The sequence below is a fragment of the Bos indicus genome, chromosome 9 (genome assembly GCF_029378745.1).
Source record: "Bos indicus isolate NIAB-ARS_2022 breed Sahiwal x Tharparkar chromosome 9, NIAB-ARS_B.indTharparkar_mat_pri_1.0, whole genome shotgun sequence".
In the NCBI taxonomy this organism is placed as follows: Eukaryota; Metazoa; Chordata; class Mammalia; order Artiodactyla; family Bovidae; genus Bos; species Bos indicus.
This window is the reverse complement of record NC_091768.1, coordinates 63,436,987-63,458,465: the sequence shown is the minus strand read 5'-3', so window position 1 is coordinate 63,458,465 and position 21,479 is coordinate 63,436,987. Positions and strand designations below refer to the sequence as shown.

The 21,479-nt window shown below is 38.8% G+C and overlaps 1 non-coding gene across 1 annotated transcript; it reads left to right on the top strand.

Annotated features, from left to right (window-relative positions):
- Positions 1-21,137: 21,137 nt before the first annotated feature.
- LOC139185020 (small nucleolar RNA SNORD22) lies at positions 21,138-21,264 on the top strand. The gene has a single exon (XR_011568612.1). It is a non-coding gene; the product is annotated as a small nucleolar RNA SNORD22 (small nucleolar RNA).
- Positions 21,265-21,479: the final 215 nt, after the last annotated feature.

Sequence of the window (21,479 nt, the reverse complement as noted above, 5' to 3'; positions counted from 1 at the left end):
ATTTCCTTATAGGCTTCCATGACCATCAGCAATGGACTGAACTGGATGGAGGGCTTGTGAAATTTTTATGAAAGCTTATCTCACCAAGCAGAGCTCTGTCTAGAAAAAATGTCTGACTTTCCCAATAATGCAGTATTCAGGTATTAATAGAAATTGAAATTACTGAAGATCCTTGATGCTTATAATCAAATTATTTTTGTAGTTTCTTACATATATATATGGTTATATATATGTATATCTACATGTCTTTTCATTTCTATATACTTACTTATATAAATATACATTTAATTTATTAATGGGTTCTAGAAGCCATGGCTTTAGGGAGATGGGCTCTGGCACTGGTAACACTGTGGCAGTTGCCTCTAAAATGATCTCTGGACTTCCCTCATGGTCCAGTGGCTAAGACTCCAGGCTCCCAGTGTGGGAGGCCCGGGTTTGACCCCTGATCAGGGAACCAGATCTCACATGCCACATCAAAAGATTCTACACGCCACAACTAAGACCCAGTGCAGCCAAAATAAATAAATAAATAGTAAAATGATCCCTCAAGATCTGTTCCTTCTGGCATTTGTGACCTCATAACAGGTCACAGGTCACCTCTCTTTGTGCACGGACTGGACAGAGTGATTTTCTTCTAACCAATAGATTATGATAAAAGTGATGATATGTCATTTCTGAGATTGGATTATATATATAAAAATAATCTCTTTGACATCTGTGTTGCTCATCCTCTTTCACTATTCTTTGTTGTTATTGCTAAGTTGTGCCCGACACATTTGCAACCCCTTGGACTGTAACTCTCCAGGTTCCTTTGTCCATGGAATTTTCCAGGCAAGAATACTGGAGTGAGTTACCATTTCCCTCTTCAGAGGATCTTCCCAGACCAGGGATTGAACCCATGTCTCTTGCATTGACAGGTGGATTCTTTACCACTGGGCCAAGTTGGTTCTATTCTTACTCTTTTTCAAAACCTTTGTTCTGAGGATTATCAGCTGTTCAGTTCTGAGTAGCACTATAGAAAGATTCATGCAACAAGGAACTGGTGTCTCTAGTCAATAGGGAGCCAGGACTAAGGTTCACAGTCCCAGAGCATCCAAGGAAATGAATTTTTCCAAGGATCACACAAGCAAGCTGGGCAAGGGGTCCTCTGCCAGTTTTTCTTTGAGCTGATTTTTGTCTTGGCTCACATCTTGATTGCAGCCTTGTGAGAGACCCTGAGTCAAGAACTTGGAAAGCTGCTCCAAGCATCCTGAGCCACACTGTGAAATAATAAGTGTTTGATGGTAATAACTGTGAGCAAAGTTTTGGAGTAGTTTGTTATGTATTGATAATTAGTACAAGTAGATAGTATATTCTTATTAGCAAAGACTAATTTTTTAGCTTTTTTGTGGGCCACTTCATATAGTAACTCATGTTAATCTTACAGTCATCTAAAATTACCAAGCTTTTTAATTCCAGTCTCCTCCACTTCAAAACGTGTGAGAGATCTATGTAGTAGAGGCACCTGGATCCAGCTTGCCCAGACTCAGATCTCACCATCTCACTCACTAGCTGTCTATCTTTGTATGTGTGTGCTCAGTCATGTCCGACTCTTTGTGACCCCATGGACTGTAGCCTGCCAGCTCCTCTGTTCATGGAATTTTCCAGGCAAGAATACTGGAGCAGGTTGCCATTTTCTACTCCAGGGAATCTTCCCTACCCAGGGACTGAACCGACGTCTCTTGCATCTCCTGCATTGGCTGGTGGATTCTTTACCACTAGCGCCACCTGGGAAACGCTTGAAAAGTTATTTAACCTCTCTGGGCTTTATGATCAGTATCTGTAAGATTGGAACAGTAATACCCACAGACTTCCTATCCCAACACACATGCACACACACACACACACACACAGAAATTCTTTGATTTTCCCACTTCACAAGCACAAGACAAAGCAAATGATGTGGGAAAGACCAGGAAGAGCTGTTTAATGTAATTTTTTTGCTGTTTGGATAAACTGCAAATTATTGACCTTTCTTGAAATGTTGTGAATAAATCCCTGGGAGATTTAACACTGCTGACTTAAATGTATGGGGGAAATATTCTTTGACAATCATGATTTAAAGTGTCAGAAGACTACAATAATTAAAAATTACTGTAATATTATATATTTTTCTAGATCACATAAGTAAAAGCCAATTAGGATAATTTTCAAAGATTTTGTCTTCAGGTTCCTTTAGTATTTTATTCCCATTTTTCCCTCAATAATGACACCACAACCATGTACAATATACCTGTTTTATATTACTTTCTCCAGTGTTCTATGCATTCTAGAAGGGCAGGGAGATTTCTTTTTTATGATTTGCAATTCCAGCAGCCAATACAAAGTTTGGAATCTAGTAAGAAGGGTTTGGAGAATTTGTTGAATGAAGAAATGAATGGATGCAACATCAATCATAAATACGGAAAGCTTTGAAATAATTCCTTGTATATTGATTTAGATAAACATTGCTGTGACTTGTAGTTGAAATTAATAAAGATATAAATCAGTAATAGGATTAACCACCCAAGAGGTATTTATCTCTTAACTGTTGAAAGAACATCCCTATCCTTGTGTTTTGTAGTTTTATCTCTGTCCAAGACAGAATAAAAATCTGTGACACACACACACACACACACACACCTCAAAACACCACACCACACTGCACATTTATGAGTGCTAAGCAAGCCTGCTTGGATTAATGCTTCAGTGAGGCTATCATCTTCAAAAAAGAAAGGTGTTCACAAATTTAAGTATTAAAGAAATAAAATAAGAGTTTGTTCACCCAAATGAATGTCCATCTGAAATGTGAGCAGGAGCTGTTTTCACATGGAGGAGGCTTCCTGGGCCCTTGACTAATGACGTCCCTTTCTTTCCTCCCAGCCTCTCTTACAACCCCTCCCCAACACCTACATTTCTTGGAAAGAAGTGTGAGGGACCAGCATTGCAGGGGTATGGCATCTACCCCTCTCAGTCAATAATCCTCCTAAGGAAGAGCATATGCTCTCACTTAACAAACACTGGATATTTAAAACCACCACCAAGTTTTAAAAGCTAGGACTTCCCTGGTGGTCCAGTGGCTAAGACTTTGTGGGCCCAATGCAGGGGGCCTGGGTTCAATACCTGGTCAGAAAACTAGATCCCACATGCCTCATCTAAAATCTTGCATGCTGCAACTAAGACCCCACACAGTCAAATAAATAATAATTTTTTAAAAAGTTAGAGTCATCTTTATTTTGTCAGATTTTTTCATATAATCCATCCCAGTATGGGCTTCCCTGGTGGCTCAGATGGTAAAGAATCTGCCTGCAATACAGGAGACCTGGGTTTGATCCCTGGGTTGGGAAGATCACCTAGAGGAGGGCATGGCAACTCACTCCAGTATTCTTGCCTGGAGAATCCCCATAAACAGAGGAGCCCAGTGGGCTAGAGTCCACAGAGTCATAAAGAGTTGGACATGACTGAGCGATTAAGCACAGCACAGCACACCCCAGTATGCTTGCTCCCTTTCTCTCTCTGTCTCTCTCTATCTCTCTCTCACACACTTTTTAAACATAATTTTGTTTGAAATCTACAACCCAGAAATACTCAAAGACCCTGCCTGGTAAACCAGAGTATGTGACAGTATTACCCAGCAGGCCTGTGAGAAAAAGAAAGCTGGGCCACCAACATCCTCTCCAGCACTGCCTCACCCTGGAGGAATTAATATGCCTAACTTGATTAACACTGCATGTGACATGACTGTCCCTTGAAAAGCAGACATTCTCCAAGTCACTACATGATGGTACATTTCTGTGATCAGTTTGAGAAATTTCAGAACCAGGGACTCTGGTAATACAAGATAGTCTAATCAAATTAAGGTAAATGAACACATCATGATTACATATTAAATTTAATCAAGGGCACAGGACAGCATGGGTGACATATATTTAAATAAGAAGTGGCTATCTCTGATTGACATATATACACTACCATGTATAAAATAGATAGCTAATGGGAAGGTGCTGTATAGCACAGGGAGCTCAGCTTGGTGCTCTGCGATGACCTAGAAGGGTATGATGGGGGAAGGTTGGAGAGAGGCTTTAGAGGGAAGAAATGTATGTATACTTATAGCTGATTCACACTGTAGTACAGCAGAAACCAGCAGTGTAAAGCAATTATCCTCCAATTAAAAAAAATTTTTAAAAGAAGTGGTTATCTCTGTATTTATATAAGCCAACCATTCCTGGGTTCCCAAACAGGATGGTTATATGTCTTTATAATATAAAGAAGGGTAGACAGCCTCAAGAAAGATGTGGGTGAAAAGGCATTGCATAAGGGAGGAATAAGTAGGGAGAGAAGTAAAAGAGATCAGATGGGGAGGAGAGACAGGGATGATTGCAGCACTATTTACAACAGTTGGAACATGGAAGTAAACTAAATGTCTATCAACAAATGAATGGGTAAAGATGTGGTACATATATACGATGGAATATTACTCAGCCATAAAAAGGAATGAAATTGGGTCATTTGTAGAGACGTGGATGGACCAAGAGCTGAAATGCAGGGTGAAGTAAGTCAGAAAGAGAAAGATAAATGTCATATATTAATGCATACATGTGGAATCTGAAAAATGGCACAGACAAATCAAAATGCAGGAATAGAGCTGCAGACATAGAGAATGGATATTGGACATGGGAGGGAAGGGGGGCGGTGGGATGAACTGGGAGATTACAACTGAGATATATACACTACCGTGTGTAAAATAGACAGCTAGTGGGAAGCTGCTGTATAGCACAGGGAGCTCAGCTCGGTGCTCTGTGATGACCTAGAGGGGTAGGATGGCAGAGTGGGAAGGAAGGCCAAGAGGGAGGGGATATGTGTATACAAATAGCTGATTCACTTCATTGCACAGCAGAAACTAACACAGCATTGTAAAGCAATTATACCCCAATTTAAAAAAAGCAAAAAAGAGAAAGAAAAAGGAGAAAATAACAGGGAAGAATGGAAAGACTGGTTTCTTTTCAACAGTTGCAAATAGCCTATAAACACAGTTGCACGTTGGTCTTTACAATACCTTCGTTGAACAGGAATTTGTGTTTATCTTATTGATTCAAGAAACATTTATTTAAAAGTCTATTCTGTGTTAGGCCTTGTTCTAGGTTCTGGAAATAAAACAGTGGAAAACAGAGATGTAACCTCTTCTACTATATAACACACTTTAGTACAGAGAGACAACAGCAATAAAGATTTAAAAAATTAAGTAAATAAGACAGATTTCAGAGATAAATCTTACAGCTTATATTAATTTCCTGTTGTAGTTATGCTCACACTCCAATGCTCAGTCGTGTCCAACCCTTTGTGACCCTTTGGACAGTAGCGCATGAGGCTCCTCTGTCCCTGGGATTTTTCAGGCAAGAATAGGAGTGGGTTGCTATTCTCTTTTCCAGGGGATCTTCCCAACCCAGAGATTGAACCCTCATTTCCTATGCTTCCTGCATTGCAGGTGGATTCTTTACCACTGAACCATCAGGGAAGCCTGCCATAGTTATAAATTATCACAAATTTAGTAGTTTAGAACAACACAAATTTATTCTCTTACATTTGTGATGTTCAGAATTTTTAATGGGTGAGCAGGGCTGTGCTCCTTCTGAAGACGCTAGGAGAAAATCCATTTCCTTGCCCTTTCCAGCTTCTTAAGGCCCCTGCATTCTTTAGTTCACGGCCCTGCTGAATTCTGTCATCACATGTCCATCTCTGACTCTGCACCTCCTGCTTTCCCCTTAGAGGACCTCTTGAATCCAGCCACTGGATAGTCCAGGAGTTTATTTTAAAATTCTTAATTTAATCATCTCTACCAAGTCTCTTTTTCCACGTAAGGTAACAGATGCAATAAGTCCCCCACATATGAACCTTCAAGACATTCCTTCAGCTCTACCATCTCCCACCTCCTCTCCCTCCTCCCGTCAGTAACTCATCTTGCCTGTTCACTCTATACCAGCCCTGTATGTGGGCAGTTGTACTGTACTTCTGTACTTCTCAAAAAGTGAAGTATTGTACTGTAAGATTAAAAGTGTTTCTTAACTCTTGTTTGTTTTTTATGTATTATTTGGATGAAAGGTGTTATAAACCTATGCCAGTGCAGTACTACATAGCCAACTGTGTTAGTCGGGTAACTAGGATCTACCTGTGTTGGACTTAAGTCTAACTTTCTTGGACTTAAATTGCACTCCTGAACTGGAATGGAACTCGCTTGTATATAGGGGACTTACTGTACTAGAAATTAGGACGTGGACACCTTTCAGTAGTCATTATTCGGATTACCACAGAGCCTTAAGTTAATTGTTCGACTTCCTGCATCTGGTCTAGACCTTCAGTCTTCATCCAAACTTGCTGATTTTTCTACTTTACCATGGCTGAATCCCCTCACTGTCTGTTCAGCTTCAACCTACTGAAGACATAGAGTCCATTTTGATGTCCTTTGCTTTTTCTTACTTGTGTAGCTACCCTCCTTCACTCAAGGAGTGTTCTGAATCTGGTGAGAACAAACCTAACTTATTTGAAGATGCCAGTGACTGACAACCGCTCAGTATGTCACTCCATTCAACAAATATTTACTGAGTGCTACTTATGTGCTAGATGCAGAACCAGAGTGAAAAGCAAAACAGCTGTTACTCTTGCCTTGTTGGAAATTTTATTTTAGTCTCAAGGGAGAGATAGCTATTAACATAGATAATTATGCATTCCAGTAAGTGTTAACAAAGAAATGAAAAGGATTTGATGACATTATAATTAGGGGAGTTAATTAGACAAGGAGGTCAAGGACAGATTTTCTCTGGAGGGAACACTGATGCACAGACCGAAGGATGAGCAGGGAGCCATCAATGGGAAGGGAGTGAGAGTGGAGAAAGGCATGTGTGGGTGGGGGTGCTTTCACAGGTAGGGCAAGCTCAAAGGCCCTGAGATAAGAAAGAGTTTGATACCTTGGAAACATATTTAAAAATCTGAAGAATAATGTATTCGGGGAGGGGCATCTACGATGAGAATCAATTTAATATGTAGGGAGAGTACAGGTCATGCAGGCCACAGACCATGGGCAAGACTTCGGGTTTTATTTTAAAGTGCATTGGAAACTTACTGAAGGATTTTAAGGTGAAAGGAGAGTGATTTAATTGTATTTATGCTTTTGAAAGATGATTTTGGAATTCCCTGGTGGTCTAATAGTTAGGACTCTGCGCTTTCACTGCCAAGGGCTGGTGTTTGATCCTGGTCAGGGAACTAAGATCCCACAAGCTGCATGGCACATCCAGTAGATAAACAAAAGGTAACTTTGGCTGCTGTGAGAACAGCTTGGGAAAAGAGCCAAGATGGAAGTTGAGAGGCTAATGAAACAGCTGCTGTCATGGAGACAGAGATGGGGGCTCGAACCAGAGCTGGGCTGGAGAGGAGGTGAGAAGTGAGGAGACATGAGGTACATTTTGGAGGATGAGACATGGGGATTGAAGGTCCGTAGGTATCATCTTTGACTCCGAGGTTGCAAGCTTGAGAATCTGGATAGATGGTCGGACTGTTTAGAGCCATGCAAAGACTAGAAGAGAAATGACATTAAGACAGGAAGTCAATGAATTCCTTGTTAGAGGCCTTGAGTTTGAGAGAAATTTCAAGAGAAGATGTCAGGTAGGCAGCTGGATAAACGAGTCTGGAGGTCAGAGGAGAGGCCTGAGGTGGACATAAATTTAGAATATGTCACCATAGAGACAGTATTTAAAACTATAGGAACTGATGAGATCAGCTGAGAGGGAATGTGGGAACAGAAAAGGAAATTCTTATGAAATTGGATCAAAGTCAGAGATACAAAGGAAAATCAGAGAAGTGTAGTGTCAGCAAAAGCAAGAGGAGAGTGTTTGGAGAAGAGCAAGTGGTAACAGAGTTTGCCACAGTGACCATTGTTTTTAGAAAAAAAAAACCTAAGTATAAATTTATTTTATAATATATATAACATATAATTATATATAATATTACGCATAATATTATTGTTGTTGTTCAGTCATTAAGTCACGTCCGACTTTTTGCAACTCCATGGACTGCAGCACTCCAGGCTTCCCTGTCCTTCACTATCTCCCAGAGTTGGTTCAAACTCAAACTCGTTGAGTCAGTGATGCCATCCAACCATCTCATTCTCTGTCATCCCCTTCTCCTCCTGCCTTCAATATTTCCCAGCATTAGTGTCTTTTCCAATGAGTTGGCTCTTTGCATCAGATCAGATCAGATCGGTCGCTCAGTCGTGTCCAACTCTTTGTGACCCCATGAATCACAGCACGCCAGGCCTACCTGTCCATCACCAACTCCCGGAGTTCACTCAGACTCACGTCCATCAAGTCAGTGGCGCCATCCAGCCATCTCATCCTCGGTCATCCCCTTCTCCTCTTGCCCCCAATCCCTCCCAGCATCAGAGTCTTCTCCAATGAGTCAACTCTTTGCATGAGGTGGCCAAAGTACTGGAGTTTCAGCTTTAGCATCATTCCTTCCAAAGAAATCCCAGGGCTGATCTCCTTCAGAATGGACTGGTTGGATCTCCTTGCAGTCCAAGGGACTCTCAAGAGTCTTCTCCAACACCACAGTTCAAAAGCATCAATTCTTCAGTGCTCAGCCTTCTTCACAGTCCAACTCTCACATCCATACAGATATTATATATCATTATGATATATAACTATTAAATATAATATATGTGCTTTGCTGTGCTTAGTTGCTCAGTCATGTCCAACTCTTTGCAACCCCATGGACTGTAGCCCACCAGGCTCTTCTGTCCATGGGGATTTTCCAGGCAAGAATATTGGAGTGGGTTACCATGCCCTCTTCCAGGGTATCTTCCCAACCAGTGATCAAACCCAGGTTTCCCGCATTGCAGGTGGATTCTTTACCATCTGCCATCAGATGGTATATATAAAACATGGTTATATATAACATATAGTCCATAACTTATAGAGCTACTAAAGCAGAGCAGTTTCAAACTACACACCAGACAAGTGCAAGCACACATTACATGTTAAGAAGAGATACTTTTCTCCATTTGTTTCTGAAAAAGCCAAAAGCCCCTGACTGCTGAAAACTGGTCTGACTCTCACTTCGGCCATGCTGTTCTCCTATTGGACAAAAACTCACAGAACATCAGACCAGGTCACTCTGACAGGATGATAAATGAATCAAAACAAAAACACCGTGCAACCCACAAAATATCCAACATCCCTAGTTCTCAGCTAAAACAAGTGATGGCTACTTCTTTACCAACCACAGTTGTATCCCCATTTTAAACCCCTGCCCCATAGATCAGATTTGTTCAGACACTTTGTCATAGACTTGCCCTTGTTTTCTAACAGGACTCCATCCAGAGTGAGACCCTGTTTCCTTACATCCTCCCCTAAATTACCCAACCAAAGCCCAAATCCTATAATGTGTGTGTATGTGTGTTTAGTGGCATCCAACTCTTTGTGACCCCATTGACTGTAGCTCACCACGTTCTTCTGTCCATGGGATTTTTCAGGCAAAAATACTGGAATGGGTTGCCGTTTTCCTCTCCAGGGGATCTTTCCAACCCGGGAGTCAAATCTACATCTCTTTCATCTCCTCCATTGGCAGGCATATTCTTTACCACTGAGCCACCTGAGAATCCCAAAATCCTATAATAGCTTCTTTCTAACATGCCCTCCCTGAAGGGCCTCACAGCTCCCCATGATTGGGCATTCTCCTTCAGTGCAAAAGGCCTGCAGAGCCTTTGGTTGAAGGGCATTAACATTTCCTAGTCCCTTAAAAAAATTGGCAATCCATAATTGGCAAACACATAACTCAGTTAATAAAAATACAAAACCAGTTAATCAGAACTACTTGAGCCCTCTGATTCTGAGTTTAAAAAAGTCAAACTTGATGATATTTTTAAGACATATGGGTGCATAGCTTTGTGATCCCCACCATGATGAAAAAAGAAGAACAAGAGGCAGAATCTCTTCTCAAAGGAGTTCACAAACTGGAGGTGAAAGCAGCTATGACACAAAGAAGGGGGTGGTGGGTATTTGGTGAGGTGAAGGAGGGGGCTGGTGGGCAGATGGAGACGTGGATATTGTGGGCTGAGTCAAAAAGTGAGAACAATGGCATCATGGTTTGTGAGAGATGTTTCTAAACTGTTTCAAGGACAGAGAAATAGCCTTAGCTATAAAACAGAACCAACCTATTTCTCAGAGGAAGTATGTTGCATTGAAAAATGCCTAGCCTCTGCCTACCACACAGAAGATACTTGATATAAAATATTTCTATCATTAATTGCTATTTTTATAAAAGTGATTATTGCATTCTGAAATAGTGAAATGAAATGAAAAAAAAAAAAAAGAAAACCCCATAGTTCATCATCTTTCTATCATTAATAGCTATGTTTTATAAAACTGAGTATTGCATTCTCATGAAATGAAAAATTAAAAAAAAATGAAAACCCCATAGTTCATCATCTGAACAGGCCACCTCAGTATCTAGAGCAATGCTTAGCACTGACTAAACACATAACAAGCTCTGGCTCCTATCATGGTTCTGCCACTACCTTGCTGTGTTCTTTTGGGACAGTTGTCAAACCTCTTGAAAATACTGGTATCTTAACTGTCAAATAAGATAGTTAGATTAAATTATTCCTTAATATCCTTCCAACTACATTTTCTTTGTCTTCCCTTGGCCCTTGGTAGTTTGCCTTTCCCTAAACTTGTTATTCTTCAGAGTGTATGATAGACCACATATGTGTCTCTGTATTTTTCTTTTGGTTTCTATTTCTCTGTAGCCAACATATGTATCACGGCTTAGTAACTTCACAGAATAAGTGATACAATATACATGGGAAGTTAACTACCTTGATGTCTTCATGTGTGAATGGTAGAAAACACAGTTTAGGACATATATTTCATTGGCATTGTGCAAAAGGGTCTTGTGTGCTTAAATATCACCTACACTAAAATAGAAGTATTTTATGCTTATTTTCTAGAGTCTTCATTGATATAAGACACTAGACAATATTTTTTCTATTCCCCTTAGATATCATTTTCATAGTTTTATTGGTCTTCTACAAAGGGCTTATCTTCTCCTAATAAAGGTCCATATAGGCTTATCTTCTCTAACAAAGGTCCGTCTAGTCAAAACTATGGTTTTTCCAGTAGTCATGTATGGATGTGAGAGTTGGACCATAAAGAAAACTGGGCACCAAAGAATTTATGCTTTTGAACTGTGGTTTTGGAGAAGACTCTTGACAGTCCCTTGGACTGCAAGGAGATCAAACCAGTAGATCCTAAAGGAAATCAGTCCTGAATATTCATTGGAAAGACTGATGCTGAAGCTGAAGCTCCAATATTTTGACCACCTTACGTGAAGAACTGACTGATTGGAAAAAACCCTGATGCTTAGAAAGATTGAAGGCAGGAAGAGAAGGGGACGACAGAGGATGAGATGGTTGGATGGTATCACCGACTCGATGTACATGAATTTGAGCGAGCTCTGGAAATTAGTGATGGACAGGGAAGCCTGGCATGCTGCAGTCCATGGGGTCTCAAAGAGTCAGACATGACAGAGCAACTGAACTGATGGATCAGTCTTCTAAGTAGACTATCTACATCAGTGGTCCCCAACATTTTTGGCACCAAAGAATGATTTTGTGAAAGACAGTTTTTCCACAGGTGGGGTGGGGAGATGGTTTTGGGGTGATTCAAGTTCACTGCATTCATTGTGAACTTTATTTCTATTTTATTACATCAGCTCCATCTCATATCATCAGGTATTAGATCCTGGAGACTGGAGACCCTTAATCTATATAGAGTCTACATTTCTACATAGCATTGAGACTCTAGCGGGTTCTAGGATAACAGGAAAAAGTCAGTACTCTTTCCTCCATTTTATAGATATACTATAACAAATGGCCAGAAACTGTGTATGAAACCAACTGAATGCTTCCTGAAGACTCAGAGAAATGATTATTTTATATCAAGTGACTTATGAACCCTCAATTCACAAGGTACATTGCAGAAGCTCTATAATTATTTTTAAGTTTTCAGCAATTTTCTGTTAGACTTATCAGGAAGCACTATGAGTTGGGAGTGAGACAGATAAAGAACAAATGAAAAATACCTGTCTTAGACCTAGGTCACCATCAAGCTGGAGTAGAAAATGGCAACCCACTCTGGTATTCTTGCCTGGAGAATCCCATGGACAGAGAAGCCTGGCGGGCTACAGTCCATAGGGTTGCAAAGAGTCAGATAGGACTTAAGTGGCTTAGCATGCATGCACACACCGTCAAGACCCATTTCAGCACTGCAGGGAAGCCCTGTAGTGTTGATGGACTGGTCCTGCATTCTCCCTGGTATATATAACTCTCCCCATTGTCACCTTTGATCTTTATTACCTAAATCGTACTGTTCTTTAGAACCTTTCTGATCCTTACAGATGTTTTTCCCTGTGTGATCTTCCATACCCTCTATTGCCTTTACATTTTGAAACTTATTTTCTTTCCACTTGTCTCATTAACTAGCTAGCATTTATTGAATACTACATGTAAAAGTATACTGTTATGATTTTAATTCTTTGGATTTCCACAGTCTCCCAAGGAAATAGGAAATGTTGCTAATACATTTTGTATATAAAAAGATCTGATAATAGAGTGGTTGGGACTCTAATCTAGCACAGTGCTAGAGTCTGGTGTTGAAATCTCTGTTTTTAACAACAATGCCATCCTGTTTCTTGAAGAATTATCTTCTAAAAATATTCATTTCTACTTGCCACTTTAGCTTTGCAAGTCAAGCTATATAGCAAATAAGCCGATGCTACACTGGAGGCATAGTGTCTGAAATTCTGGTGAGTGGCCACAGGTGAAGGATGCTGTCACAGGTTATGATGCTGTCAGTCATTTTCAACTACAGAAAACATTCCCAGGAGGTATCATTTGACTCTCAGACACTGAGTCAGTTGTCTTATTTTTTCTCAATAAAGACAGAATTATCTGTTAAGAGGTAACTTCCCCCCCACACACATATAACTAATGATTTTATTCTGTTGTGGATGTCCTGCTTCTTCACATTGTGATCTTTTTTAAATTGAAGCATGCCTGCATGCATGCTCAGTCATGTCCAACTCATTGCAATCCCAAGGACTGTAGCCCGCCAGGCTCCTCCACCCGTGGAATTTTCTAGGCAAGAATACTGAAGTGGGTTGCTATTTCCTATTCCAGGGGATCTTCCAAACCCAGGGATCAGGCCTGTGTCTCTTGCATCTCCTGCATTGGCAGGCGGATTCTTTACCACTGGCACCACCTGGGAAGTCCATAGCTGACTTACAATATTGTATTAGTTTCAGTTCAGTTCAGTCGCTCCGTCATGTCTGACTCTTAACAAAACTATAGATTGCAGCATGCCAGGCTTCCCTGTCCATCACCAATTTCCAGAGCTTGCTTAAACTCACGTCCTTCAAGTCAGTGATGTCATCCAACCGTCTCATCCTCTGTCATCCCCTTCCCCTCCTGCCCTCAATCTTTCCCAGCATCAGGGTCTTTTCCAATAAGTCAGTTCTTCACAATAGTTGGCCAAAGTATTGGAGTTTCAGCTTCAGCATTAGTCCTTCCAATGAATATTCAGGACTGATTTCCTTTAGGATCTACTGGTTTGATCTCCTTGCAGTCCAAGGGACTCTCAAGAGTCTTCTCCAAAACCACAGTTCAAAAGCATCAATTCTTCAGCACTCAGCTCACACATCCATACATGACTACTGGAAAACCATAGGTTTGACTAGATGACTAGATTGGTAAAGTAATGTCTCTATTTTTTAATATGCTGTCTAGGTTGGTCATAGCTTTTCTTCCAAGGAGCAAGCGTCTTTTACTTTCATGGCTGCAGTCACCATCTGCAGTGATTTTGGAACCCAGTTTCCACTGTTTCCCCATCTATTTGCCATGAAGTGAAGGGACCAAATGCCATGATCTTAGTTTCTGAATGTTGAGTTTCAAGCTAACTTTTTCACTCTCCTCTTTCACTTTCATCAAGAGGTTCTTTAGTTCTTCACTTTCTGCCATAAGGGTGGTGTCATCTGCATATGTGAGGCTGTTGAGATTTCTCCCAGGATTCTTGCTGCCAGTTTATGCTTCATCCAGCCCAGCATTTTGCATGATGCATTCTGCATATAAGTTATATAAGCAGGGTGACTATATACAGCCTTGATGCGCTCCTTTCCCTATTTGGAATCAGTCTGCTGTTCCATGTCTGGCTCGGACTATTGCTTCTTAACCTGCATACAGATTTCTCAGGAGGCAGGTAAGGTGGTCTGGTATTCTCAACTTTTTAAGAATTTTCTACAGTTTGTTGTGATCCATCAAAGGCTTTGGTGCAGTCAATAAAGTAGAAGTAGATGTTTTTCTGGAACTCTCTGCTTTTTTGATGATCCAGTGGAGGTTGGCAGTTTGATCTCTGGTTCCTCTGCCTTTTCTAAATCTAGCTTAAACATCTGGGAGTTCTCAGTTCACATACTGTTGAAGCCTGGCTTGGAGAATTTTGAGCATTACTTTGTTAGCATGTGAGATAAGTGCAATTGTGTGGTAGTTTGAATATTCTTTGGCATTGCCTTTCTTTGGGATTGGAATGAAAACTGATCCTTTCTAGCCCTGTGGCCATGGTTGAGTTTTCCAAATTTGCTGGCATATTGAGTGCAGCACTTTCACAGCATCAGCTTTTAGAATTTGTTTTTTTTTTTAATTTATTTATTTTAATTAGAGGCTAATTATGTTACAATATTGTATTGGTTTTGCCATACATCAGCATGAATCCGCCACGGGTGTAGGATTTGAAATAGCTCAACTGGAATTCCATCACCTTACTAGCTTTGTTCACAGTGAGGCTTCCTAAGGCCCACTTGACTTCACATTCCAGGATTTCTGGCTCCAGGTGAGTGACCACACCATTGTGGTTATCTTGGGTCATGAAGATCTTTTTTGTACAGTTCTTCTGAGTATTCTTGCCACCTCTTCTTAATACCTTCTGCTTCTGTTAGGCCCATACCATTTCTGTCCTTCATTGTGCCCATCTTTGCATGAAATGTTCCCTTGGTATCTCTAATTTTCTTGAAGAGATCTCTAGTCTTTCTTTCCCATCCTGTTGTTTTCCTCTATTTCTTTGCATTGATCGCTGAGGAAGGCTTTCTTATCTCTCTATACTATTCTTTGGAACTCTGCACTCAAATGGGTATATCTTTCCTTTTCTCCTTTGCCTTTAGCTTCTCTTCTTTTCTCAGCTATTTGTAAGGCCTCCTCAGACAACCATTTTGCCTTTTTGCATTTCTTTTTCATAGAGATGGTCTTGATCACTGCCTCCTGTACAATGTCTCAAACCTCCATCCATGATTCTTCAGGCACTCTCTCTCTCAGATCTGATCCCTGGAATCTATTTGTCACTTCCACTGGATAATCATAAGGGATTTGATTTAAGTCATACCTGAATGGTCTAGTCATTTTCCTTACTTTCTTCAATTTAAGTCTGAATTTTGCAACAAAGAGTTCATGATATGAGCCACAGTTAGCACCCAGTCTTGTTTTTGCTGACTGTATAGAGCTTCTCCATCTTTGGCTGCAAAGAATAAAACCAATCTGATTTTGGTGTTGACCATCTGGTGATGTCCCAGTGTATAGTCTTTCCTTGTATTGTTGGAAGAGGGTGTTTGTTGCGACCAGTGCATTTCCTTGGCAAAGCTCTCTTAGCTTTTGTCCTGCTTCATTTTGTAGTCCAAGGCCAAATTTGCCTGTTACTCCAGGTATCTCTTGACTTCCTACTTATGCATTCCAGTCCCCTATAATAAAAAGGACATCTTTTTTGGGTGTTAGGTCTAGAAGGTCTTGTAAGTCTTCAAAGAACCGCTCAACTTCAGCTTCTTCAGTATTACTGTTCAGGGCATAGACTTGGAGATTGAAGACGTGGAGATTCAATCTCATTACTGTGAGATTGAATGATTTTCCTTGGAAACTAACAGAGATCATTCTATCGTTTTTCAGATTGCACCCAAGTACTGCATTTCAGACTCTTTTTTTGACTATGATGGCAACTCCATTTCTTCTATGGGATTCTTGCCCACAGTAGTAGATATAATGGTCATCTGAGTTAAATTCACCCATTCCAGCCTATTTTGTTCACGGATTCCTAAAATGTCAATGTTTACTCTTGGCATCTCCTGTTTGACCACTTCCAATTTGCCTTGATTTGTGGAGCTAACATTCCAGGTTTGTATGCAATATTGTTCTTTACTGCATCAGACTTTACTTCCATCACCAGTCACATCCACAAGTGGGTGTTGTTTTCACTTTGGGTCCATCTCTTCATTCTTTCTGGAGTTATTTCTCCACTGATCTCCAGTAGTATATTGGGCACCTATCAACCTGGGGAGTTCATCTTTCAGTGTCATATCTTTTTGACTTTTCATATGGTCCATGGGATTCTCAAGGCAAGAATACTGAAGTGGTTTGCCATTCCCTTCTCCAGTGGACTATGCTTTGTCAGAACTCTCCACCATGACCCATCCGTCTTTGGTGGCCCTACAAAGCATGGCTTATAGTTTCATTGAGTTAGACAAGGCTGTGGTTCATGTGATAAGTTTGATTAGGTTTCTGTGATTGTGGTATTCATTCTGTCTGCCCTCTGATGGAGAGGGATAAGAGGTTTATGGAAGCTTCCTGATGGGATAGACTGACTGTGGGGGTGGGGGGGGGGGGTACTGGGTCTTGTTCTGATGGGTGGGTACATGCTCAGTAAATCTTTAATTCAATTTTCCGTTGATGGTTTCAAGTGTACAATATTTGTGATTTGATGTTTTTATAGTTTATATTTCATATAATGTTGTTATAAAATATAAGCTACATTTCTTGTGCTTACATTACATCTTTTTAACTCATTTATTTTATACACAGTTAACATCATACTCAATGGTGAAAAGGTGAAAGCTTCTCCTCTAAGATCAGGAATGAGATAAGAATGTCCACTCTTAACACTTTTATTTAATATTGTATTGAAAATACTAATGACTGCAATCAGATAAGAAAAAGAAATAAAAGATTTGGAAGGGAAGGAGTAAAACGGTTACTTTTTTTTCAATGACATGATAATATATGTATAAAACCCTAAAGACTCCACCAAAAAAAAAAAAACAATCATTAGAACTAACAACTGAACTCAGTAAAAATGCAGGATACAAGATTAATATACAGAAATCTGTTGTTTTTCTACACACTAATAATGAAAGAGAAATCAAGAATGATCCCATTCACAATCACATCAAAAAGAATAAAATACCTAGGAACAACTTTAACTAAGGAGATGAAAGATTTGTACTCTTAAAACTCCAAGGCTTTGATGAAGAAAATTTAAGATGATGCAAATAAATGGGAAGATATCCCACATTCATGACCGGAAAAATTAATACTGTTAAAATGTCCATGGCTACCCAAAGCAATCTAGATTCAAGGCAATCCCTATCAAAATACTAATGACATTTTCACAGAACTAAAACAAATAATCCTAAAATTTATATGGAACCACAAAGGCCCCCAAATCAAAGCAATCTTGAAAAAAAAAGAACAAATCTGGAGGTATAATCCTCCCAGACTCCAGACTATACTACAAAGTTACAGTAATCAAAATCGTATGACAGAAAAACAGATACACAGGTCAATGGAATAGAATAAACAGCCTAGAAATAAACACATTCACATATGGTCAATTAGTCTACAACAAAGGGGGCAAGAATATACAATGGAGAAAAGGAAATCTCTTCAATAAGAGGTAATATTATTGACCAAAATAGCTATTAGTTATATCTTTATCACAAATTTAAAGAAGAACTAAGTTCATTGGTATGTTATCAGCACCTAGTATAGTGCCTGATATGCAGTAAGCACTGAATAAATATCTGTTAAATAAATGCCAAGAATAGAGCATATTTTAAAGAAATGCAACTTTTCAGGCATTGTTTATATACTTTTTTCATTAGACTCCAACATTATCAATCATTGATTTTCTAAATCCATTTACTCTTTTCAAATTAAAACAAAACTTACCATTTTCATCTTGAAATTTGCCAATCCACAGCTCCCAACTGGTTACTTGCTTCTCACTCATCCTGGCATTTTGGAAAATTTGGTTACAAAATGATGTTAAAGAATATGTCTTTTTTCCTGACTGAGGTAAGTATTTTTATCTTCTTAATATGAGGTATTTCTAGATGAGAGCTTTCTCCTCTCACTTGTACTTCTAAATTTATTTTTCAAAAAAGCAAAACCTCTTTTAATCTTTCATGCAGTTGACTTTATCAACCACCTCCATGGATGATAGGAAGGTTTTGTAAAATACAATCCCAGATGCTATGAAAGTGAAAGTAAAGTTGCTCAGTCGTGTCTGACTCTTTGCGACCCCATGGACTGTATGTAGCCCACCAGGCTCCTCCGTCCATGGGATTCTCCAGGCAAGAATACTGGAGTGGGTTGCCATTTCCTTCTCCAGGGGATCTTCCCGACCCAGGGATCGAACCCAGGTATCCCGCATTGCGGGCAGACGCTTTAACCTCTGAGCCACCAGGTAAGCATCCCTGGTGTGATGCTTAAAGTTTATTTACTAGACCCAATAACTTAGGAAAGGATTAATACTGGCTTTTTTCCCACACTGAGATACATTCAATCAAAAGATAACATTTAAAAATATAATTATTTGATTATTTTCACACTTTCATGTAGTTATCATGAGAAAATCCATTTTTCTTTTGCTTTTTGTTTCCCCCATAATCTTTCACACAGATTTACTGCATAGCACAAAACTAGTACTTACAATTAACTGAAAATTTTTATTTTAATAGATTTAACACTAAGAGATAGATTTTTCTGTCTTGTATTTTTGACAAATAGTGGTATATGTTAGCTTATATTAATAGTTCAAAATCAAGTTAAATGAAAAACTAAGTTTTTTACAACTTTTATGAACAACTGAAGTGTTTTTAATATTCTTTTGTGTTCCTGAATGCATTGAAAAACATATGCAGGTAATGAATTGAGTTTTCCCTTTTCCACAGTCAAAAGATGGATTAACAATTTCATTTTTATATGCTTTCTTCTATTTTCATAAGCTAGCTTTTAATCATAGAAGTATTCCATGGGCACAGCAACAAATTTAAAACAATAGAGAAGATGTAAAATATAAAGTCTAAGACTCTTAATATTTTCCTGTGGCAGCCCCTCTACTCTACCTCCCCAGAGGGAAACTTTGTTAACCTCTCCCTCTGACTTGATTCTTCTTATTGCTGTCATACTTCTATTTCTAGATTATAAACCTTAGCCATTGTCTACTGGTCATCTGCAAAGAACCTGAAAGAAGTTATCACATTAATTTTCCTCTCACCTCTTTTTCTCAGTCAACTTCCCAAATATTTTTAGTTATACCTTTATTTTTATACTTGTAGGCTTTATAACAATCTACCAACCTGTATCTATATCTATCAAATCTATCGATCTATCTCATCCTCTGCAGCCCTCTTCTGCAGAGGATGAAATGGTTAGACAGCATCACTGACTCAATGGACATGAATTTGAGCAAACTATATGAGGTAGTGGAGAACAGAGAAGCCTGGAGTGCTGCACTCTATAGGGTTGCAAAGAGCTGGGCACAACTTAGCAACTGAACAACAATAAATCTATCTATCATCTATCTTTCAATCTATCTCTATATTCTCTTAAATAAATATATCTTCTATGTTTTCCCTGAAGGATGATTTTAAAAGTGAAACTCCAAATATCATGTACAATATAAACATGTAAACATTATTCGCTGTAGAATCAAATATTAATGCAGAAGCCACAAATGATAATTCCATATCAATAAAACTTTGCCATTCATAGGAGAAGTTTCCAAAAATCAAGGCCTAGTGAATCTTCTTTAAATGTATTGCCATCTTTCTTCTTGATTCTGAGTGACAGTAGTTATCAATATTTTGTATGTCCCACACTACCCTCATTCTGAAAAGCTTGCTTTGCTTGAGTATACTATTTTCTTGACAAATTAATGTTTAAAGTATAGGCTGTATGCACAGTAGATTTTCTCAGTCCTGAAAATGTGTCTGAATATGTGTTTGAAAATAAATTGTGGTATAAAATTTTTGATTCAAAATCTTTTACTGTATGAATTTTGAAAATGTTGCTCCATTTTCTTTAGCATCCATTGTTAGTAATGAGAAATCACAAATCAATCTGGCTCCATTCTCTTGTGGGTAATTTGTTTTCTTCTTCTCTGCTTTTATGATTTTTCTCTTTATCCTTGTGGTTATGAATTTTCAATAGGGTATATCTACAAAGGAATGTTTTCTAGTGCTGTTTGGCACTTGGTAGACCGAAGACTGAAAACAGAGACATTTCCTTTTTTTATCTCTTTGATTATATTCTCCTACCTGTTGTCACACGGAAACCCTTCTTCTAAGATGTTATGTTCTGGGTTGTGGGAAATTTTCTCTGCTCTATCATCCATATTGCTCCATCACAAGAAGTCAGATGTATACATTTAATAATTTATTAAATACAAAGTTTATTTCTTAATTCAAAAATTTTACACATTTTTCCAATTTTTTTCTTTATTGCTTCTTTTTAAAAAGCAGTGTGTTTTTATATGCATGCAGACTCCTGAATTTTGCAGAGAATAGACTTCTTAAGAAGTTAACTTCTGGTATCTGAATTATCCTTGTTTTCTCCAAGGCCAATTATTCTGTTTGTTTACTTTGGTGTTCCTTTTTCATGCTATAGATTTCCTTTGAACATCTGGAGACCCTAAGTGATTAAATCATGTTAGATAAAGGCATTTGTTGCTAGTATGAATGACTAGAAAGGGTTTTCTCAGAGATTGACAAATCCATTTTCTTACTGAATTCTTCCTTTGATTAGGTATGTTTTGTCCTTACTCAGTTGTGGATTTTTCCAAAGTTTCACTTTCCCTCCAAACTGCCCCATAAAAATAGTTTTAATAAATCTAATAAACAAATTTTGTTGGAAATATTTCCAACAAATATTTTATGAACTAATATTTGAACACTGGAAGGCAAATTAAAAACAATAAATATTTTCCCAGTGAAAAAACATTCACACATCTTACCTCTTGTTCTAGTTCCAGAAACTGTGAAGGTGAACCTACTGGGGGCTGGCTTGAGGAGAAGAGGGAATCTTGTTCCAGAAGGAACTTTACGAGGAATCATAAGAATTTCTAAACATGGGAAAGGAGGAAATAAATCACTGGTTGAAAAAAAAATTAAAAATACAACCAACAAATACAATTTAAAATTTTCATGAGAATTCACACCATTCATCCTCTAATAAGCTATATTTGACTTCTCTAGGTTTAGATTTCAGTGATACCTTCCAAAGTGAAGACATATTTTCTATACAAACCAAAATACAAATAAAAAAT